Source organism: Stegodyphus dumicola, chromosome 5 (assembly GCF_044657685.1).
Source record: "Stegodyphus dumicola isolate Sdum_Otavi_A_Nest chromosome 5, ASM4465768v1".
In the NCBI taxonomy this organism is placed as follows: domain Eukaryota; kingdom Metazoa; phylum Arthropoda; class Arachnida; order Araneae; family Eresidae; genus Stegodyphus; species Stegodyphus dumicola.
Genome location: NC_140772.1, coordinates 122,878,534 through 122,903,813, shown reverse-complemented (window position 1 = coordinate 122,903,813; position 25,280 = coordinate 122,878,534). Strand labels below are relative to the sequence as shown.

General features: G+C 33.4%; 1 protein-coding gene and 1 pseudogene across 1 annotated transcript in view; both read left to right on the top strand.

Annotated features, from left to right (window-relative positions):
• Positions 1-13,702, top strand: part of LOC146997223 (cullin-5-like) — a 70,441-nt pseudogene extending 56,739 nt beyond the window's left edge.
• The window catches only part of LOC146997217 (uncharacterized), a 440,254-nt gene continuing 428,658 nt past the window's right edge, over positions 13,685-25,280 (top strand). Inside the window, exon 1 of the mRNA XM_085817011.1 lies at positions 13,685-13,696. The gene's annotated coding sequence lies outside the window, so the exon portion shown is untranslated. The remainder of the gene's footprint in view (positions 13,697-25,280) is intronic.

Genomic DNA, 25,280 nt, shown 5'->3' with positions numbered 1-25,280 from the left:
ATAATTAATTCTTGTTGGTAAGTGAATAAGCACAAATGCAAGTATCATAACAGAATAATTTTATAAATGTAACTTACAGAATGTGAATTTAGAAAAACCTACATATAACAATTTACTTTACATTACAATTAACGATTTACTTAAGATTATAAAGTCACAGTGATGGTCATAAATAGCATTATGGAGAAATATCTTTTTAATTGTATTATTGCATTGGCAGAACTCAAGTCATATTGATGGTAATAAGTAGCATTGTGGAGAAAGTTAAACTTCCTAGTGTTCTTGCTTTGGCAGAGAGAAGATTCAATCTTCTGTCATGTGTGAATGATAATTTTACTGAGAAGTCTCCCATACCAACACCTCCTAGAACTAACTCAAGGCCACGGCGCGTTTCCCAAGAGGAGGTGTGACGTCAGTGTCAGTAGGGATTGTATTTCATTTAACTCTCCCCACCCAGGACTGTGGTGGGTGGATTTCTGGAGTTTTGACGGTCACTTGGTCAGAAATCGTCCATAAGAACAGTCGACATTTTCTTTCTTTTTTCAGATATTTCTATATTATAAGTATTCCACTTTATTATTTGTTTTTCAAATTTTTGATATGGTTTACACATGCTGTGTACCTAACTGTAAAGGGAAATATCCAAATGGTCCAAAAGTACAGGTTTCTTTTTTCCGAAAGAGAAAGAATTCTTAAATAAATGAATAAAGGCGATTCATAGAAGCAATTTCAAGCCAAAAATATTTTCGAAGGTAAGTTGCATTTTTTTTTTTCCCTTTAATGAATAAGTTTATACTTATCTGTGCTTTAAAAAGTGCTTCTGTGTTAAGTATGTTATAATTATCATAAACTAAAGCGAGTACATACATTTATAGAAAGTAAACATATTTAATCTTATTGTAAGTCTAATAGTGATTATATAAGTATGATGATTAATTTAATTTATAGCAGATAGTACTGTTTATCATCATGCTAATCGTTCAATCTATAGCAGATTGCATTCTTTATCGTCATGCTAGTCAATTTGTAGTAAATAGCATCATTTACCAAGTTAAGTAAATTAAACAAATGTGTGACTTAAAAGTAGGATTAGATTAAATGTAGGATTAATAAAAATTCAAAATGGTAAATACATTTTGTATGTTGCAAAATGCTTGCATTTAAATATCTCGATACATTTGTCACAGGAACAGCGTATTTATTAAAATCCGAAGACCTTGAAAAATCTTGATAATATATCTGTAACTAATACCAATTTTGTTTCTGATGTTAATGCGAAAAAATACGCTATTTAAATTTTTGTGAGTTCATGCCTGATATTCTTAAAATTCACTTAATATAACATAAATCATTAAATATGAAGTTTTACAAAATCTTGTATTTAATTCTAGTTTAGATAATTAAATCCGATTATAACAATCTTTGCATGCAAGTGTTTCGTATTTTTTGTAAGTAAATAATTAAATTTATGCAACACTTTATTTGACAAAAGAATTTTCTATCTAATTAGACATTATTCTTCAAAACTAGTACCTGTTTCACTTTATACAATTAATAGATAAGTATGATTTTCTTTCTATTAGTCGTGAATAAACATTAACTTATATTATTTAGTAGAATAAACAAACCAAAATATGAATTTTTACCTGCTACAGGGAATGTATGCATTTCTATATATTTGCACGTATTAAAATTTACGAAATTCTGAGTTTCATTTATTTTTTGTCAAAGGTATTCATTATGTATTCCCTCTTCATTTACTTGTATAGTGCAATATCAATGCAACTTTTCTATGTGTATATGTTAAAGTTCATGAAATTTTTTTATTGTGTTTTGATTTTTAAATTTAATTACTTCATATATATATATATGTTAAAAATCCTAAAATTCTCTTTCTTCACCCCAAATATATTATTTTAAATTGTATATTTTGTATAGCAGTATGTCGAAGCAATTTTTTTTTTCCCAAAGAAATCGAATATATTGTCATACATATATACGCATGCATATACATACGTATGGAAATAAAAATGTATGGCATCATATTTCATAAACACTACAATTTAAGTTCTTTCTAAAGATAGAAATGTAGTCTTTATGAAATATGATGCCATACATTTTTATTTGATGAAATGCAGTCTGTGATAAAAAAAAAAAAAAAAAAAAAAAGCAATATTTATTGTTTCCCGTTTACAGACAGTTTTGAATAATTTTGAATTGACTGTAAAGACAATTTCGATGATTTTCTTCTTTTCCTTTATTGGAACAATCCTTCCTCTTTTTAGTTGACTGATTGGAAATAAACATATACATGTTATCTAAAGTATTTCTGTATAAATTGTTTCGAATTGTAATGTATAATTTAGTGCATCCTAAGGGCATTATATGTTAGTAATTTTATTCGGCAGTAATAATGCAATGATAGTTGTGTTTTTCATTTGTTGTGTTCTACATTCCAGTTTAGGATTTGTTACATTTGCCTTCCACACAATAGTGCTAAATCATGTTATAAAATTTCCCTGTAAAGATCAGAGGTTAGCTATTTAGATCTATATCAGACCTCTATCAGAGATTTGATATTTGCCATTTAAAATGCAAAATAATATGCAATTCTCTCTGTGCACCTAATGTCTCAAATAATTATAAAAACTTATTTAAATCATTGCAAGCTTAGCGTTATTTGTTTCAAACATGAGTATTTATTATTATTCGGCAACATATGTCAAAAATAAGATATATTACTTATACTTATCAAAGATGTTTATTAGTCAAGGCATAAATTGTTGTAAGTATAATTAATATGACCCTTGACCAATAAACATCTCTGATTAATTATATTTGTTTTCAACTAATGATTTTATGTTGCTACATGATTCCAGGTAAATTAGCTTCATAATTTAAATCAGTTAGAATTTATCTCAATTTTTTAGGATCTATATCCTGCCTTCATGTCTTAAATTGTCTTTCTGTTTAATTATTGCGTAAAAATAAAATTCCGATTCATTAAGTGTGAAGTTTCTTTCGTTAACAAGAGTTTCTCAGCGCTTAAATTTAGTAACATCAGTAATAACTTTTAATGGAATTAAAATTTCTAGTTATTCGTATCAAAAACATTCTAAAAATAAAAATCTCGGTTCTTCACATTCTAATGAAAGCAAGGTATTTTCCAGATTTATAAACGATGAGAATTAAATATAAAAATTTCAATTTTTATATAAGCCTTTCAAATGGATATTTAAGAAGGCACCCTTAAAGTTGGCGAGGACGAAAGTATCCCTACTGCAGTGACGTCACGAACTGCGCGCCGTGGCCTTGAGTTAGTTCTAGGAGGTGTTGCCCATACTCATTTTATTCTCATTATTGGTTAAGTTTCACATATTGAATCCTTAAAGTCTTATGATTCTGTTATGGAAAACTGATTTTATATCTTTAATTTGTTAGAAATTTTACAGAAAAGTGTTACTTATTTCAAATGAGATGTTCCCACTTGGAAAATAGATAGATCCCATTATAACATAAAAGACACCCATCAAGATAATATTCCATTTGAAAAATGCTGTTGAAATCTTGAATTAAAATTTTAAAAGCAAAAATTTGTCTTTAAAAAATCCTTAAAAACATCATCAGAATGTTTTTCCTGTATTTCTATTATTATCAGTGAACTTCTTTTGTTCCTTATTTTATTTTATTTATTTTAAATAGATCACTTTTAACAATGCTCTTGGAAAGTTTGATTTAGATGTAACTGCATTCCAAATGGCAGTTCTGTTTGCTTGCAATCAACGACCGCATGACAGAATAACATTTGAAAATCTACGATTGGCTACAGAACTTTCTGACGCTGAATTAAGAAGAACGTTATGGGTAGGTTTTATTCGTTTTTATTGCTTTTTTTTAATTTACTCATTTTCTTAAGTTTTGAAAATGGATGGATATAGGTTTATTAGTTAACACTACTGAACATAAATATATTTCCATCAATTAAAATCTACAACCACATGAGATTTTCATTAATTAAAGTGCACGTGAGAAAAAACTGTTAGAAAAATAAAAATTATATAAAAAAATATAAAATTATATAAAAAATTTTCCTATAAAATTTTAATAATCTTAAAGCTTTTTTTCTTAATTTGAAATGAGGACAACTTCTCTTGTTATTGTGTATCACTTTCATTAATAAGATTCATTCAGAGTATAAATTGATATTTATAGATTAATTAGTAAATGTGTAATTATAATCTATGTGCAGGTATGGTAGAATCACTTAAAACATTATTAGTATTGTTATATCAAGCTTGGATTTGATATTTGTAATGCAAAATGTTATTAAGAGACATACTTCTATACTTTACCCTTCATTTTTTCATATCTATTAGTGCTGATTCTGAAATGTATTAAAACTTGAGTGTAGTATTTGATTTGTTAATTTGATTCCTTAACTTTGTAATGAGTATTAATATATGATTTTTCTAAATTTTATTTTTAACTTTGAAAACAGAAATGCAAAAAGAAAGGATATCTCAATGCTTAGAAAAAAGAGTTCAGGGTGATTTTCTGAAACCAGCTTCTGTATATAACTCTGTTAATTTATACTTGTTAATATGGCAAGTAATGCCATTGAGGATGAAAAATACAGTCTGAATAAGAAATTATCTGTTTGCATATTGCTGAGAAGTAAGATTTAAAATTCAACACACTGACTATGATAAAAGTTGCATTGAGAGAAAGAAGGGGGAAAAAAAGTAGTTGTACTTCTGAAAATAAATTCCAAATTTAAAGAATAATATTAAGGAATTACATGAAACTATACTGAAGAACAAGCTGAAATACTGAAATATACATATACCTGCAAAGTACAAAAATATTAAATAATTCATTGAAAATATGTTGTTAAAAATGATAGTACTTGAGTAAGTTAAAAATGGTGGCCAGTTTATTTTGCTCTCATATTAACTCTTCAGATTGTTGATGTGTAATAATGAATGAGTCAATGCAAATGAATATAACTGAAGAATAAAGATGGATCTGCATAGATAAAATTAGACAGGACTATCATAATAACATGATATTCATTAATTTACAGAGTTATTTCTGTAAACATTTCGCTTAAAGGTATTTCTATAATAAGTAAATAAACATTTGTACTAGTTTTTTAGGAGAAAAATGAGAATATTAGGCATTTAAAATTAAGTATTAGAGAAGTTTATTTCACTAGCCCAGTAACTCTAACCAGTAACCCAGTCAAAGTCAGCAAAATTTATTGCAAATATCCAGACTAAGGTAATTTGATAGATGAAATATAACTTGTTGTAAACATTTCCTTAAATTCAGTATGACGAATTTTGTTTATAAAATGAAAATCATTGATGTATGTGGTATTTGAATATTTTTGTTTGCATTTCTGAGTTTCCTGATATTGTTCTGACTATTATTATTGTAATAATATCACAGTATCACAGTGATAGTAACTGTCAAATTGTGACAACTTATCTGTTGCACTGAGAGTTTATGAAATCTCACGTGTACACTGAAAATGAAAGGCATTTATGAGGAGGGATTAGGAAGAAGTAAGGAACTAATGTTTGTTAGCAAAAGAAATCATAATTGTTTTGAATATTTTGTAAAGTAATTAATTGAACTTTATGAATTGGTTTGACAAACTCTGTTATTTTCAATTAATCATAAAATAAGCAAAGTATCAAAGACAATCATCATTTGTTAAAAATCATTGTCTCTAGATGAATATTTATAAATATCAATATATGCTAGGCATTATTGTTAGATTGTGAAAAATGAAGAATGAGATATATATTGATGCAGAGTTGTTGCTTTGTAGGTCTATTGTGGATGTGGGAGCAATTGCTATGTTGAATCTTCCCCTGTGTAGAAATTTCATGCATTCAAATGCATGCTACTGAATTCATGCATTATGTTTAGATCTTGTCACTGCAATGGCTGTCATTTATGTGTTAAAAAGACAGCGACATAATCTGCATGGATTTGGTGATTAAATCTCATTTCTTTCTCTTTTTCTTTTCTGCATTTATTGAAGCTTGACTTGATCCAAGAGACCGCAGTAGTAGGTTGCGTTGATGGTCTGACGTCCGTGTAAGAAATCTACCAGTAGGACACCCCTTCAATCCCCAAAACCATGGCCAACATTTTCCCCGCAGACATCGAGTTTTGGTTCGTACTTGCATGCTTTGATTCGGGGGTGTAATGATGCACCCATGTCTCATCACTGGTGGCAATTTTATGCAAAGCTTCCCCTTCTTCAAAACGAGTTCGAAGCAGTTGAGAAATGCAAACTCTTGTGGCTTTTTGATCATCATTCAGCAACCTTTGGAACCCAATGTGCTGAGATTTTTCTGAAGCCCAAATGCTTTCTGATGATTGATTGGGCACTTTCATAGCTGACACCAAGTTCTTCCGAAATTTGAAGCGATGGGAAACGTCGATCCCATTCGCTAAGCTCACGAACACGTGCAATGTTTTCATTAGTCACACTCGTGCGAGGATGACGGGGATGTGCTTGATTCGCAACACGTTCACGGCCTTGCTTAAATTGGTTGCACCAAACCTTCACTTTTGACCATGAAAGCGTAGCTTCCTCGAACTGGGCAAGCAGTCTGCGGTAAATTTCGGCTGGTTTCATGTTTTCACAGACGAACAGAGAACTTTATAATTATGTTTTCACAGAGAAACTTTATAATTATGTGTTGCTCCAGAGAGATGGGCACACTCATTGTAAGGGCACTTAAGCACTGGACAAGCTGGCTGATGTGGTTTCCCTACTCTAGGTATCCCCACCTAACGACTACAAATGCCCAATCACACACAAATACCCTTCCCCACTCTCAGCCAATAAAGGCTCGTTTATATATGATCGACCTGCATACCTCATTAATTCTTTTAGAGTTGATCGATTTATTTATACACTTTGTGTCGCCACCATTTATTGCTCTATTAAGTGAAATAAGACCAGACATAAAGAACAACGTTGTTGGATAAAAATTAAATGTGCCAGAGGTCATACAGCACGACAGTGTCATCAAGAGGCTTGCGGGGAATCTGCATTGCCTTACAGAACCATAGCAAGATGGGTGAAAGCATTCAATGAAGGACGCCAAAACGTGGCAGACATGCTGCGGCCAGGTCGTCCGAGTGTCAGCGATGCAGACGTGCAAGCTGTTGACGCACTAGTGGACAGTGATTGCCGCCAAACGGTTCATCAGCTGGCTGGACAAACAGGATTAGCGCATATGACTGTGTTGCACATTCTGAAGGAATGCCTGTCCATAAGAAAAATTGCTTCACGATGGGTTCCACATCACTTGACGGAAATGCAGAAATGGCTACGATACAATGCTGCCAGAACCCACCTGGAGCGCTATGAGCGCAAAGGAGATGCTTTTTTACGGCATGTCATTACGCTGGATGAGACTTGGGCGCGATCGTACCAGCCAGAACTGAAACGCCAATCAAACGAATGGTGTCATCACAGGTCACCACGACATTCGAAATTTCGTCAGAACCCCAGCAATGTGAAAGTTATGGTGATTATCATGTTCAACTGTGATGGTGTCATTCTAACACATACCGTTCCCCCACAGCAGACCGTCACTGCGCAGTATTACTGCTCATTTTTGGATCACAATCTCCGACCAGCTTTGAGAAAAAAACGGCGACACTTTCTGCAGAACGCTCCTCTCATTTTGCGTGACAATGCTTGGCCGCATGCAGCGCAAGCTGTGACTGATTTGTTCAAGCGATGGGGCTGGGAAGTGCTTTACCATCCACCATACTCCCCAGATCTAAGCCCATGTGACTATGGCTTAATTCCTAAGGTGAAGGAACCACTTCGTGGCACTTGCTTCCAAACTGTTCCTGAGATTCTTGCGGCAGTAAACCGGTCCATTCAAACTATTAACAAAACAGGCGCTGCTACAGGTATTCTGCGACTTCCACATCGTTGGAAACGGGTTGTACACAATGCTGGCGACTATATTGAAGGACTGTAAAACATGGTGACATGAATCACTTTTGTATTCCTTGTAAATAAATAGTTGCCACTATTAAAGTTCCAACCCTCATATTATTTTAATCTGGTTGATTAAAATCACTGTATATTGGAGTTTTGTTACTGGTTTAATTCCCAGTGGAACAGGATGTGTAAGCTTTTACATTGTTTTCTCCATGTGTAGTAAAATATGTGCGAATTTCCTTTAAATTTGTTCATGTTAATATGTCTTCTAACCTGGAGTAAATGATGTTTTATTATGATTAAGCATTTATTTGTCTGCTTTTCTAGATTAGTGCATAAAAATATTTAACTGATTAAAAATGATAGCTTCCTTTCTTATTATGTATATGAAATTAAATTGAAAACTACTTATTTTATGTTCCATAAAGATTATCCATCATGGTCTACAATACTGGCACAACTTGAAAAATAACAAGCTTTGAGTTGTGACCATTTTCAGTATTGTAAAATTATCTTTGCAGCAGCACTGGCACATATTTTAGCTCAATACTGTTATAATAAATGACAGCAATGTGTATGTGTTGCATTCCTTGGTATCAAACATATCAAAATTTTACTGCATAAATATTTATCATGGCACTGTATACTTCAACGACATTTCTGTATCAAAAGTAAGAGAGCAATCACAGGATTACTTCGTTTTGAAGATTTCTTTTAAAGAAATAGATTTTGAAGGTGAAAAGACAGCAGGTGTAGGAAAAATCTCCAGTCCTTTCAGGAAGCATTATTGGAAAAACTTATTATAAACTACTTGCAAGAATATATGGAGATTATCTATGGAGAAATTTGACAGTCTATACTGTTTTATAGCCAGCAGTGCAATAGGAAGTTCTTCTTTAGCATTTTGCAGCAATCTAAAATTTTAACAATAAAAATGCATTCTATTTTGATACTTATGTAGGCTGCTGTTGGAAAATCGTTCACTCTTTTATATCCTGTTTACTGATGTAGAACTAAAACCAAGGAAAACCCAACCAAGAACCAAGGAAAATATTAAGAATGCCATTTTGTAATTTTGTAACACCTGTCACAATATGGTAACATTATTAATAAAATTCAGTTTATTGTTTTCGAATTTTGTGTATGAGCCATGAACTTCGAGAACAATTCAATATAATATTAAAAAATTTGATAAAAATTTTTTTACTAACATTATTTCATAAAAAATTTGATAATTTTTTTAAATTTTATGATCTTTTAGTAATGCTTATTTCTTAATCTGACAATTAAGTGTACGATTCTTGCATTTCAGAACCAAGGAAAACTTTAGGCATGCTTATCTCAATACTTCATGTTTTGAGTTGTACTAATATTGCAGCTCATGAATGATACATAGCTATATTAAGCAGCAGCTTTGTTAATAATATTTATCTGTAGACCTAACATAGCTCTATATTTTTACAATATGACTTTAAAGAAGTTTAGAAGTATTTTTTAATAATATCCATTTTTGTATAGATATAATGCTATTGCTATTTTATATCTATAAGGTGAACTTAAAGGGCAATTTTTCATTTATCTCCTCCCTGAATATAAACATTACAGTGTTGTATTAGCAAATTAACTTTCAAAATAATAATTATTGATATATGTGTTATGTGAAATTAGTAACACAACAACCTTGAGTCCGGAGTAGAGTTATATACAAGATTTCAATTGATTTCGAGGGCAAACAAATACAGGTCCCTCTTTGTGAGGAGCAAAGAAATCTGCAGGACTGGAAAGCAGTGGGCATAATTTTACAGTGGACATTTATACTCCACAGTGTTATTAATGTTATTTCTAATAGCAGAATGTCTTCTCTGATGGCAAGCAGAAAATTTTGTAAAGGCTTTGACCACGAGAGAAAATCCTGGGTCAATGGAAACTGATCTCAAATAATTGAGTTCATTAGCAGACAAAGGTTCTGCAGAACAAAATTTGAAAGCATGAAGTGTATAATAGTAAAAAGAAGCCATTTTTTGCTTAGCCAGGTGACATGGTTTTAGCATAGGGCAGTAAACAAACAGAAATCCTGGATCAATGCAAACTGATCTCAAATAATTGAGTTTATTAGCAAGCAGAGCTTCTGAAGAACAAACTTCATGAACATGAAATACATAATAGTAAAAAGAAGCCATTTTTTCTTAGCTAAGTGACAGGGTTTAGCAGGGGGGTGAACAAATATAAAAGTGTTTAGTAAACAGTAGTGTCAAAATCAGATTCATTGCGAATTATAAGAATATCAAAGAAGGGAAGGGAGTTGTTAGATTAAAAAGTGAACTAGATAGCTGGATCAATCAAATTCATAACAGATAAAATTTGGGATAAATCTTCTTTATTACCATGAAAAAGTGTGAAAGTGTCGTCTATGTACAAATCCAGAAATGAAAAGAAAATTTCTGAAATAATCTCACTTCAAAATAGTGCGCGTAAATGTCAACAAGTACAGGGCTGAGAGGATTACCCATGGCTCTCTCAATTTGGTGATAATATTAACTTTGGAAAACAAAGTGTTTTGTATTCAAAGAGATTTTTACTAAGAGAAATTAACTCTTCAATTTTAGTGTGTGTAAAATGGAATTCTTGAAGCCTGATTTCAAGACAATTTGTGCTCCTTTGACTGAAACATAAGTAAACAGTGATTTCACATCAAAGGAAACTACAATGGAATGCAGGAGAGAAAAATCTTTAAGTATCTCAATGACTTCAAAAGAACTTTTTACAGTGTGAATATTATTAGAAAGTAATGGAGAAAATCTGGAAACTAAATATTTAGCCAAAGGATGCTGTTCCTTAAATGGAAACAATAGGTCAAGACGGAACTCCAATTTTATGGACTTTGGGAAGAGTATGGAACCTAGCACTGTTAGCAATAGGTGGAATAAAAGATTTTTTTAAATTGAATTGGGATGATAGGAGAAGACTGAACAACTGTTTTTACTTTTGTGAGATCAGAATTTGAAAGAATTTTGGCTTTCATTTATCAGTTTCGAGACTCTGTATGTGTTTTTGTCCATAACAATAATCTGTTAGTTCTTATCAGCTTTAAAAATTATAATGTTAGCATTAGAGTGAATTTCACTTAAGGCCTTCATTTTGTTTCGCTTAAGATTTGAAACAAATGATCTGTTATTAAAATCCATGTTGTGAGTAATTGAGTATTGGATTGTGTCCTTCTGTGTTTCTGAAGTTTTAGAGAATTTAAAAGTTTTTTCAATAGCAGTGATGATTTGAGGAGTTGAAGGTTTAGATGTTTTTTAAAAGTTGAAGTTATATTTTAATATTTTCATATTATCTTCTGAAAGATTAATATTAGAGATATTAATGATGGGATTAGGATTTGCAGTGGGAAGGTTAAGAAGGTGGGTGGGACTAGCTGATAGGGGTGAAAGCTTTTGGAATTTAGAAACAAGGACACTTTTATGGCCTAGACAAGTGGTATCAGTTCTAGATCAAGATTTACAATCAAAAGAAGGGAAATTAAAAGTAGAATTGGCAGTTTTTAAATGAAGGTAATATAATCCAAATTCAATTTTAGCCAAACCTGAGTTTCTTATCATGTAATGAAGAGCTGACAGTTTGAATTTATGCATAATTTTTGTATTGTGAACAGAAGATTTAAGACTACATTTGACTTGTATAAATTTGGGAATGATACAAACTTGTATAATTTAGCACATGTAATTGTAAATTTGCACATGTGCAAACTTGTGTATATTTCAGAGTGAATTGTTCAGAAAGCTTCTTCAATTGGTAAATTAGATTTTCTTGAAACTCCATAAACTGAAAGATTTTTCCCCCTCTGTGTTCCATTACGGTTCAATGTCACTGCTTAACTACTATTCCAGTTGAAGGAATACTAAATTGTCTTTGAAACTAGGCTTTGAGAATTCCTTTCACAGTTACTGAAACCAAGAGTTAATTTCTGTTACTAAAATCTCAAGAGTTCAACGAACTTTTTTTCCAAAGTGATTATTATCGCCAAATTCAGCAATTAGCTATGGGCAATCCCCTCAGTCTTGTACTTGCTAATATTTACATGCACTATTCTGAAGTCAGATTATTTCAGAAACTACCTTTTTGTCTCTGGATTCGCTATGTAGATGACACTATCACACTTTCTGATGGTAATAAAGATTTATCCCAAATTATGTCTGTTATGAATTTGTCTAATCCAACTATCCAGTTCACTTTTGAATTCGAATCTGAGAATTCCCTACCTTCCTTGATATTGTTATAATTCACAGTGAATCTGATTTCAGTATTACTGTTTACCATAAACATTTTTCTGTTTGTTTACCACCCCATGCTAAGCCATGTCACTGGCTAAGCAAAAAATGGCTTCTTCTTAGTATTATGTATTTTGTGCTCTCGAAGTTTGTTCTTCAGAACCTCTGCTTGCTAATGAACTCAATTATTTGAGATCAGTTTCAATTGATCCAGGATTTTCTCCCGTGGTAATCACTCTCTCCTGTGGTAAACACTTTTTTGTTTGTTTACTACCCTGTGCTAAACCATGTCACCTGGCTAAGCAAAAAATAGCTTCCTTTTACTTATGTATTTTGTGCTTGTATTATATTACATATTATGTAAGCAAAAAATGGCTTCTTTTAATGATTATTCGTAAGTTTGCTCTTCAGAACCTGTGCTTGCTAATGAACTCAATTATTGGAGATCAGTTTCCATTGATCCAGGATTTTCTACTGTGGTCAAAGCCTTAAAAGATTTTCTGATTGCCATCAGAGAAGACATTCTGCTATTAGAAAATAACATTAATAGCCTTCTTGTGTTTCCATTTTATCCTTTTGTCAGTTTTAAAATTGCATGGATTCTTCAGAAGTTCAATTTGTCTAATCCAACTATCCAGTCATTTTCTTGCCTATCAATAAAAATCCATCGTTTAACTCTTAAAGATTACATTTCTAACTTTAATTTTTTTTGAATTTATAGCATATCATGTCAGTGCGGTTTGAGATGCATCAGCCAATTTAAAAGAGTGTTAAAGTTTCGTATCGAGGAACACCAATCTTATGTCCGAAAAGGCAAAATTAAGAAATCTTTGATAACTAATCTTTGTTGGGAATGTAATAATAATTTTGATTTTGCGTCTGCAAAAATCATTTAAAAAGCTTCTTCAATTCGTGAATTGGATTTACTTGAAGTTTTTCGCAAAGTTAGTCACAAAAGTTTATCTTAACCTAAAAGTCCAATCCAGTCATTCCTACAACTTTTAAAATTCTACTAATTTAATTTTTTAATTTCATTAATATTTTGGCCAAAGATGGCACTACCTTCTCATTTGCTTCTTTGTGGAGTATAAATATGACCGTAAAGCCCACTGCTTTCCAGTCTTGCAGATTTCTTTGCTCCTGATGAAGAGGGACCTGTACCAGTTTGCCCTTGAAATAGCTTGAGATCTTATACCTAAATCTATGCCAAACACGAGGTTGTTGCATTACTAGTTTCGTGTTTCACTTAGTGTGTTTCTTTTTCATTTCCATATGTGTTTTATTCTAAGTTACAGCTAAACTTTTAATATTTTACAGGAAAAATAAAAAACCTCAGAAGAGAGGTAAAGTTAATTTAATTGGAAGACTTCAGTTATCAACAGAAAGAAGTGAACAAGAAGAAAATGAACGCATAGTACTACTTCGAACACTCAGAACTCAGGTTAATGTTTCTTTCAACTATTAACCTATTCTAAATTTTATGCTACATGTTTGTAATTACTGTAAATATATTGATTTTTTATTGTTGTTATCTAAAGTATAAATTTTCAAAAGGTTATTCACAAAAATAGTGAGCTTGTTAGCAAAAACTGCTGTATAGAAATAACTATGCATGTTATTATTGTCAGAAGTACGTATCACATATGAAAAGTCTAAATAAATAAGTATGAAATGCTGGACTAATCTTTTCCTCTTTAAGGTTAGGTTAGATTATTTGAATATGGGAAAGTATGCAAGAACTGTTTGCCTAAGAGGAGGAATTCCTTTATAGAAACTTACTAAGGGAAGTTGGCTTGCTTTTGCATTACATGAGGGGGGGAACTCACCAAAGCCGACCATTCAGCCATCTCGTTTGCATAGATTTGAACCTCGGTCAAACTCTCAGCATTTTTTTTTAACCATTCGGCTACTAGTGTGGGTGCTTACTTTGACACTTTTTACGATGTGTGGCAGCAAACTCATCATGGATCTACAATTTTAAGAGATAATGTAGCATTCTGAATCAAATAACCTCTTTTTCTGTCTTGATGCAGGGCTTCCACATGCTTAGAAAGTCAGTAAATTGGAAAATAGCTTGGAATTGTTGGTAAAATCCAGACCATTTTTCCAAAAAGTCAAAATATAAAGTTAAAAATTTAAGTCAAAATATTTAAGTTAAAATATATAGAGTAAATTTAAAACTAAACCTGAATCAAACTAAATACAATATTTGGTTTGGCAAAGTAGAAAAGTAAATTGGTAGAAAATTATAAAGTTGCAAAATGTGCAAACAGTTTCTGCATAAATTGACACAAGGGAAAATTTACAAAACACCTCATCAACTCAAAATGTTGGCATTTAAAAAAAGTCAAATTATCATGTGATTTATTTATTTTATTTTTTACTTTTTATAATTTCACTTGTTTTTTCATTTGTGCAGTAATCGTTTGAAATTTTTTATATCATTTCACTTTTCCAACTTTGTCAAACTGAGTATCAGGGCTGGATTTACGTATAAACTACACAAGCTATAGCTTAGGGTCCCCACTTTCTTGCCCCCCCCAATTAAAATATAGTGTATATAGAATTAAAATATATTATAACAGATGTATAAAGGTCCCCAAATCTCAAATAGCTTAGGGCCTTATCAAGTGTAAATCTTATTCTGCTGAGTATGATATTTGAATTTGCTTTGATTTTAGTTTAAATTATTACCACTGATTTACTGCAGCTTTTAATGCATGTTTTTTTTATTTACAATTAATATCTTTATTACTAAATTATAAATAATATTTATGTGTGTATGTTCCTTGCATAAGGGAATAAGGGTGAAACATAGGAGCTGCCAATTTTTTAATTTGCATAATCCCTCACATGAGCACCTCAGATTGAATTTTGATTTTTTTTATTTATTTTGTGTGAATTTAATGAACTTTTGATTAAAAACTCTGTAATTTAAAAGGTTTATGTTGCCACTCAGCAACATATAAGATATCTATGTTTCAAATATATCAGAAAACCTGGTGATATAAAAGAAGTATGCTGCCAGTTGGCAAAGTGCAGGTATTTGTCTTTCAAATTTAAATGCATTGTGAAATAATTGTGGCACTTAGAGCCACCAAATTTTGAACACCGTCTTCATCTGAATGCTGAAGCACAACTTTCATATTTTGTGCAAATTTAAGGAACATTTGATTAACTGTCTGATTGCTCAATTTGTAGACCAAAATAGCTTAAAAAACTTTTTTTTCCCTATATTTTGATTCTATATATATTGGAGAATTGAAAAATGAGCTTTTTCTTTTTATAAAATACTTATATATATATATATAATATAAATTTTTATCATGAGAAACTAAAGTTGCCAGAAAAAACAATTTCAGATGTTATCACCCCCCAAAAAATTTTTCTAAATAAATTTCAGTCGAATTACAGTTAATTTATATTTATTGCATAATATAAAAAAGCAAAATGTATAAAATTTAAGAAAATATAAAGCACTGAGGAAAAACTACCGTAGAAATGCAGTTTAGTATGATAGAGTTCAAAACAGGTTTCAAGACAAAGTCTAACTTCACGGTCTTTGCACCAGATTCAATAAATCTAGTTAATGATCAATCTAATTAATAATTCAATAATTTAATTAAATAATTAAGATAATTGCTGAATGTTTTCTAGCAGCCATTTCTGTAAAAAAAAACACCAAAAAGTGAAGTTTGAGCGGTAATACCACGTGCCTTCAAATGCCGCAATTTAGTGGAGAACTAACAATATCTGTTGGCCAATATGTAAACTAAACGTCTAATACTGTATATAATTTATTTCAATGGGAAAAAACGGGATGCGCTCCTCAATAAAGGAAGAAAAACACATGCCCGGGGGATGAGCAGATTTTGCTACATTTGAGTTGCCCGTGGAAATCGCAGGATGAGCAGCCAAAGAGTTAAAACCTCAACATCTAAAATCTTTGTTGCTTATCAATGCTTAAGATATTTATATTTTGAATTTAATGAAGAGACTTGGTGATTTAAAAGAAATGGGTTGCCACTCTTGGAATTAAAATGTTTTTATCTTCTTTATGGCAGTGTATTGTCATTCACGCAAAACGACTTTAATTTTTTCTTTCAAATTTATTCTGTAATTAATTAACAAACTACGCTATTCAAAAGCAATAAACTCATTCATTTCATTTATTTATTACTAAGGGGGTCATGAAATTATACTAGCATTCAAATGCATATATATATGTTTGTGTGTGTAAACGTACAGATACACCAAAAATGGGATAAAGTTTAATTAATAATTACTATTAATGTCATGCAAAGGGCTTCAAAATTGATTGATTAATTAAGAGAGATAAAATACATGGTGATTCAAGAAAACATTTAACAAAAGCAACAGCTGAGGAAACGGAGATTGTCTCCATTGAAGCCGTGGATGCGTTGGCAGTAGTATGGCTAGTTACGCATACCACAAAATGGCTGACGTGCACTTGATGTATGCATGCCCAGCTGCAATCGATGAAAAGCAATGTGAATGAATCACGAGAAATATCCTGATATAGAAAGTTGCCTTGCCACTCTGCATCAACGATTGTGCGAAACAGTTCATTCGATATGCAAAAGCCAAATGCCGGTCGCCAACGAATAACTCGGACAGTTTTTTTCCAAAAGAAAGCATTCTCCAAGATCTGGAGCATAATCCTTCAACAAGTACATGAGTTGTAGCCCGAGACACTCATATCCCCGTCTGGCGTATTTTACATGACAAAGGACTGCATCCTTTCCATTTACGATGCATCTGGACATTGGAACCGGAAGGCTACAACAAGCACATAGATTTTGCGTGGTGATTTTTGCAAAAAAATTGTGCAAACCAAAACTTCACAGCAAGTGATCTCGTCACTGATGAGGCTACCTTCTCACTAGAGGGTGTGATGAACATACACAGCTTGCGTACTTGGGCAGATAAAAACTCACATGCTACATGTATGCATGCCTCACAGTGCAAATTTGCCCTCAGTATGTGCTCTAGCATTGTAGGAGACTTTTTACTTGGTCCATACTTTCTCCCAGAATGACTTGATTGGCTGCATTTATGTAGCATTTTTGCAACAGGGTTGCCACGCTACCTGGAAAACTGGAAAAAGTCAGGGAATTTGAAAATTGACCAAGAAGTTCAGGGAATTTCATATGGCGATCCCCCCCCCCAAAAAAGCGAGTTTTGCACCGACGTTGGAAACGATCACTTTTATTGGCGAATTGTGTATTGGGTGAGCGTCGTTCGGGCAGCTGGAATAGAGCCAATTTTCACAGCTCCAATTAGATTGTCTTTTAGAAAGGCAAAGCAAATTTCAGGTAACCTCGAGAATCGCATGTGCAGTGCATGTTGAACTAAGCAAAATACTTATTGTCGTATAAAACAAAATCGGTTTAATACTAATATACGGTACCATGGAAGTTAGAATCAAAGAATATGTATTGTTAAGAAGGAAAATTTCGATTTTTTTCCTCCCTGGAGCAAATTACAGAAAAAAACCTATTTACAAAAAATCAATATTACATGGTTGGTATGATTAATACATTGTATGTCTCCCAGACAATGCAATACAGTCCGTACAACGCCTAGGTATGCTGAGTATCAAATTATCGATCTGATCTTGGGGGATATTACACCACTCAAAAAGCAATGCTCTCCGAAGTTCCGGTAGACATGTAGGAGGAGGTTGACAGGCTGCAACTTGTCGATGTATCCCACATGTGCTCTACCGGATTCAAGTCCGGTGAGAATGCTGGCCAGTCCATACGGGTGATATCGCCGATTGAAGGCATTCGCTTACGATGTTTGCACGGTGAGGATGGGCGTTTTCATCCATAAACACAAATTGTGCGGCCATGGCGCCCCAAAACAAATGTACATGTTGTTCCAGAATGATGTCCTGATAGATTTGGCTTGTCATGGTTCCAATTTGAACATGCAGGTCAGTTCTGGAACCCAGAATAATTCCACCCCAAATGAGCACTCCTGCACCACCGTAACGGTGTTGTTCAATGATGTTTTCTTGGTAGTAACGGGTACCTGGAGCTCTCCATATGAAAGTCCGGCGAGAATCAGACTGCTAGCTAAACCTGGACTTGTCGGAAAACATCACACAAGCCCACTGTTGCGGTGTCCACAATGCATGCTCTCTACTCCAGGATTAACCGCAGGCGACAGTGAGTTGCAGTAAGTGGAATGCATATGACAGGTCTACGAGCATATAGACCAATCTGCCCTAAGCGTTTGTACATGGTCTGCCTTGAAATTGTCGTACCAGTGGCTTAAGAGAGCTGACGAGACAGGTCTGAGGCTGTGCTCCGCCAGTTTTTTTTGGCAGTAACTGCCAAATACCGGTCCTCATTCGGCGTTGTAACTCTGGGGCAACCTGTGCTGCAACGTCTACTCTCACATTACCATCATCTGGGAATCGTTGCCAAAGCCTGGAGATGACACTCTGGGCAATTCCAAGTTTGTCTGATACTTCCAGTTGGGTACGCCCACATTCCAGACGGCCGATAATTCTACCACGTAAAAAATCATCCATTTGCTTCCTTTGTGTCATAACTATTCGGTTATTGCACTGAAATGCTTATAAAGTGCCTGCGAAAAATTTTACTTCTTTGCCTGTATTCCTTATATATCACTCTCTTACACTCTCGTCATTGTGACGTACCATCAGTGTCATCTAGTTACTACCTGAAATTTGCATACGGTTCTTGAAGATGTGTGTTGTGATTTTACAGGTGATATATTTATTTTAGAGTTCGATTTCCGCGTGACTCCGAATTATCCTTAATTTATGGACATGAATGTGATTGAAAATGAGAATATAACACTAAGTTTGAAGCATTCAAATTTTTTAAGAAACTTGAAACACTTGAAAAATAATATAATGATAAAAACCTGTTATCTGAAATCTTTAAGGTACAGATGGCAAGCGGCTCGGATGTGACTCGATATTAGATACGTAATATACAAAATAATTTTTTTTTCAATTTTTTGTATGAGTTTACTTTTATTGCAATTTTTTTTTCAATTTTTTGATTCAGTTTTAATACTTCACCATATTAAATTGTTATTATTCTATATATTTATTCTATTATTCTATATATGTATTCTTAATTAATATATATATTCTTAATTATTTCTACATGTGTAATAATTTAGAGGAGGAGACTCAGATGTTTTTAATCATGATTGTTGTTATAGATGGTAATGGAATGTATATATATAATTACATAAAGTTGCAGACGGGCTAGTGAAGGAAAATTTTCTTTATTTTTGAGAAGCACAGTTTTAAAATGAATTGCACATCATTATAATTATACAGTTGATGAAAGAGAGATAATTTGGCAACATCATTGCTAAACAGCAAGCAAGAGCTGGAATGTAACCCATTTAAAATGAAAGCTTAGGAGAGTTGTGAAAAAGTTATTCCTCTCAAATTTCCTGTTGGCAGTTAAAAATTTTAATAACTGGTGGCCATTTGAGTTTCAGTTTGCAAAACTATCTGCATCACCAGCATAATGCAACAGTTATGTGACATGTATTAATTTGAAAATATTGCATTTTAGAGATTTATTATAAGAATTTACAATTTTTAGATCAAAACAGCAAAGTAAACAAATTAAAGCTAGAATTTTTATTTACATATTTCACCCACACAACACACATTGATCAGCTATTAAAATTCCTGTACCATGAAGGCAACATGTAACAAACAGCAAATTTTGCCTGAAAAATAATATATGTGGGGATATGCATTCCAGAACATGCACACAGAGCAGGTATAAGCAACACCATCTGTCTTGTGTGTAAATGGAAAGATTGGACAGCAGTTGTTTTATAAGGTATTTCTCCCACCTTCTTAGCGAGCCTTCATGGTGTAGTGGTGTGCACATTCAGCGTGTAATTGAGAGGTCAACGGTTCGATTCCTGGTGAAGGCGTTGTTAATTTTTCATCTTGACTGCCTCCAAAAATACCTGTCTCTACAGTTTAACATGGAAATCACATTTCAGCTTTGGTTGTTGGTGTTAAGGTCTGTTATCCTCACGTGAGGAGGAACTTTTACCAGCACTTATCACAGTTTGACTGTGGCAGGATCACGGCCTTTCGGGACTGCAGTTTATTTTCCACAACATTGCTACTCATGTAAGTTGGAAACTCAACTCATTACTGTCAAGTGAATGGGGAATTAATAGGTCCAGTAGGATCCTGCAGGGTGCCATGTGGGATCTCAATGACCAGAGCCACTAATATCCAAGAGGATATATATTTATATATGTTGTCCTCTTGACCTTGAAGATTATACAACCATGGCACATTTGAGTCAAACTTGGTTCCTGTGCAGGATGACATGTGTAGCATCTTTTTTATGCCTTTCCCTGTTATTGCCGTGGAGACAGGTTACACCCAGTGCAAGAAACAACAGCACTGGACACAGGAATGGCACCAAGTCATCTTCTCGATCACATCGCGGTTCTGCATACAGCATGATGTTGGATGTATTCAATCATGGAGGCAGGGAGTAGCACGAATGATGGCAACTTGCATTTGTTATTGTCATAATGCCTAAGCTCGTGGCATGCTAATGTGGGGTGCCGTGGATAGACATTCAGTTTATATCTTGGTCTCATAGCTGGTAATCTGGATGGCCACTGGTACATTTATGACTTGTTAAGGCTCATGAATGTGCCCTATCATCGAGGCCTAAGTAATGAAATCATTCGACTAAATAATGCATGATGGACAGTAAGGATATGTGGTCAATACAGAGGAATTCAATTCCATTGTTGCTCTAGCCAGCAAGTTCTCCATATCTCTCATCCACCTAGAACATCTAGTTATGGGTTACCAAGAGACTGGCATGTGACCACTCATGTGTCACTATGATTGATGAACTCTGGTACAGAATTGAAGCCACATAGAATGAAGTACCCCCTTATCTGTCATCCAAGTTCAGTTCAACTTAGAGTGTAGTCAAATTGCAGCTGTTGCTGCCAGATGGGGCTGCTCTCTGTACTGAATTCTGCATTCAATATACCACAAAACCTTCATGCTGTGTGGAAGGAAGTTCTTTTTTCTTTCCACAGTGCATGCAGAATTCAGTACACTGAACTGCCATCTCTGGCAGCAGCAGCGACACTAATCCAGCCGGGCATCAAGTTGAACCGAATGAATGTCATATATAGGTGTTTCATTCATTTATATATATGTAACTATATATCATTATATATATATCTTTTATATATGTATCCTTTATATGTTAGTACTCTAGGTTGATGTACCAGAACCATATGTAAACACAAATTAAATATGTTGACCATTCTGCTTTTTTTTTTAGCTAGAGTTGTAATGGATGGTTTTGCCATGTTCTTTGGTTTCTGCAGGATTATTGTACTTAAAATTGCATTCATATGTAGGGAAGCTTGAAAGGAAGGTCTTTGTTGCAACACCACGTAGTGGTGGTTTTAGTTGCTTTTTTAATTATAATTCTGGCTTTATGCTCAGGAATTCTTATCGATAGTTTTCTGTATGTTGAGCTGATACATTGAGTTTCTGTGCTTGTTTCTTTCATTGTAAATTGGGGTAGTATATACACGTGAAGTATCTATTGTGGCAATATTTGATTTATCTGATCTTAACAATTTCCAGATAAATGAGGCTATCCAGATATTCCAGATATATGATTCCAGATATATGACTATTCCAGATAAATGAGGCTATATAATAGATCTTATTATTAAAATCTCATTGAAAAAGTTTACTTTTGATTAATGGATAGAGCCCTATTTCAATGAAAATCATAAGTGTTCGAACACTTTTGGGAGCCACTGTACCTAGCCAACCGGAAAAAAGAAGAAAGAAACAAAGTTCTTTCATTTCGTTAGAGATATATCCGAGTTCTTTAGGGTGAAAGGCAACAGCAAGAGCAAAGTTAAATTCCCAGTGAGTAACTAAAGGACATGTCTGAATATAATAACAGAAAATACGAATAAAATTCTGTTGACTTTGCATCTTTCGATACGCGCCAAAGCGGAAAAATAGATACTGTTTATGAGCTTTGCATCTGCCTTTTAAAACACTGCAGTTGAAGTGAACTAACTTCGTGATTCATGAATTTCCTTACATCTACCTTTTCGTTTCCAACGTTTTCGTATAGTAGCTAGGGTTGCCATAAGGTAACTAAGATTAATTAGGAAAAAAAAAAAAAAAAAAAAAATACTATTTAAAACTGTGTGATTACTTTGAAAATGGCTAAATTTCTTACAGATACAAAGCATACTGATCGGAAATCATATCCAAGAAAGCTAAGCTAATTGTCATTCTAGCCCACGATGCAAATTTCCAGAGAATATTTTCATTAATGGTCCTCAGGAATCGGATAAAAGTAACAAGTTTGCAGTGGAGGCAGTTGAAGCAATTCTGATTTGTCATTACAATGACTCACGCTCAATTTTGAAATTATGTGAAAGAAGAAAATGATATAAGTAAGAAAGTAAAATCAACATAAAATATGACTGGCATAAAAAGGATTGGTTTTACATCTTTTTTATTACTCATTGTTTAGGTTCCAAAAACTTTATTCATTTTTTGTCAGAGTAAAATAAACCATTTTAAATGTAGCCTGTAAACATCCCCTATCAATGCTTAACAGTTATGCCATTCCTATTCATAGCAGTTAAATTTTAACGTAGGAGGTCCACCAGCTGCCGAGCGCTAAAGTCGCTGAACACTGGTAGTTCGAGTCCTGGCTAATGGGCTGGCATGGGTGTTTTCTTAGTTTTCCCCAGTTTGAGCCAATTTCACTTAGGAACTCCTCCACGAAGGCATCCCTTCTCTCAGGCAGATAGTCCTCGTGTACTTTGCAGTAATTTAACAAAACATTAATTTAGGAAACCTGCCGTCCAGACGGGAACGTAACCGTAACCGAAGAGCCTGATTTCGAATCCCGGAGAAGGCATGTATGTAAATTGTCTGTGCCTTCATAGGACGTAACGGTGGCCGCCGGCCCCATAATAAAACGACCTCCTTTTCTGACTTTAGTAGGGGGCAACGCCTATAATCGGTTAGTGCCCGCCATAATTTAAAAAAATAAATAAATAAATAAAATAAAATAGAAAGGCTTTCACGTGTTATATTACTCTCAAAGGGTTTTTTTTTTTTTTTTTTTTTTTTTTTTTTTAATTACGTACATATACACGTTTGTGTTGGTTGTGCTGCGTTAACCATGAGACCTATTATTATCGGCCAGGAGGGTTGCAGTACACTCGTATATATTACATTACGTTACACATACACATTTCGAGAGCATTTGGGCTAAAAATATTTAAAAACAGCATATCTTTAGAATTTCCGACAGATAGTCTTGCGCGCTGGAGATAAAAGTGTTTTTTCAATACAATGTTACCGTTACTTGATTTGAAATCGTTGAGTTTGCTAATCAAAAATTCGTTTTGACAAGTTTTACAAAATATGAAATAGACAATAAAAGAAATTCTAAATTCGGGTTTCCGGGTATCCATATTCGGGTAGAGAACTACGATATTCAGAGTTTAACGTCTCTAAGTAACCCCCCCTTTTTTTTTCCCGCACGATGCGAGAACCATACATGCATTCATGCAGATTCTGCATTATTTAATTTCTTTAAATATAATACAGGCTCTAATATTTGGGGGCAACAATTTAAAAAGTGATTCGCTGTTTATAGTGAATCCACGCAAAATGCCAAAACGAAATTAATAGCCCTGCTGAGCCAACGCCCTTTGGGCTAAAAAAAATAGGAAAGCTAAACTTCAGTCCACTTCAGCTAGTTTTTATTAGAATTTACGACTACCTGGATTTAGTGTCAAAATGGTCTTCAGTATTTAATTTTTTTCGAAATTGTTTATGTCGCCAACATCGCCAATTTAAAAAATAATAATGAAAAATCTGAAAGGGTTGATTTTACCGATCGTCCAGAAGGGCCTTTTTTTCCCTTTGAAAGTGGAGATTATGGGCAGAGACGTCCCAGGTGGAATAACGGAATATTTTAAAGGATAATACAGGTACATAATACATTTAGGGTAACACAGGAATGTTCTGTATCTCTTGTGTACTTAAAAACTGAAGGAAATATAAAATGCAATTCTATATAATTAGATGTATCATGAATTAAGTGCATTTTTACTTAAACATATTAAAATGTAAATAGATAATATTCTTTAGAATTGCATCTATTTCTTTTAAATAGCTTAGTTGTTAATACTGGACAAACGAAAGAATTATATCTTCCGTTTTTCCGAAAGGCAACTGGCTCGCATGAAAAGTGAAACAACGAAAAATCTTGTTTCAAGCGGGGGGGGGGGACGACAGAGGCAAGACAACACGCGCCAAACAATTTTCTCTAGACTAAGTTTCGATCAAGGTTAATTTTTCTAAACTAAAGTTTAGTTTAGAAATCTCTATTTTAATTAGTTACTGAAGTTATCTTTAGTTTCTAAACTAAAGCTGTCTTTAGTTATCTTTAGTTTTTATCCCTGTCTTGAGCTAGCTGTAACGATCTGTAAACAAGTAACGAAGTAAGAATCATATTCAGTTGCTTTGAAAATGTGGAACACATTTAGTTTAATCTTGGTTAAATAAATAAATAAAAATATTTTTTTTTAAAAAATCAATCTTAGCTTTTCCAAAACCCCACGAGTGACCACTCAATACCGGTAGTTCGACTAAAATTGCAAACCTCTTCGAACTAGTGGGCTACATGAGTACTTCTCTTGGTTTTTCACTTGTCTGTAACATGAGTATAATCTAGTTTCCTGAGAAAGACCTCCACAAAGGCGTCCCATCCCTGAAGGTGATACCCCTACAATACTGTGTGTATTCAGTTAACATAACCTAATTTTTTAACCCGAGCGGGCGGTGAGCCAGAAGGGCTATTAGTCTCAAAACGGCATTTTATGGCGTTTCACTATAAACGGCGAATCACTCTTTAAATTGTTGCCACCAAATATTACCGACCTGTATT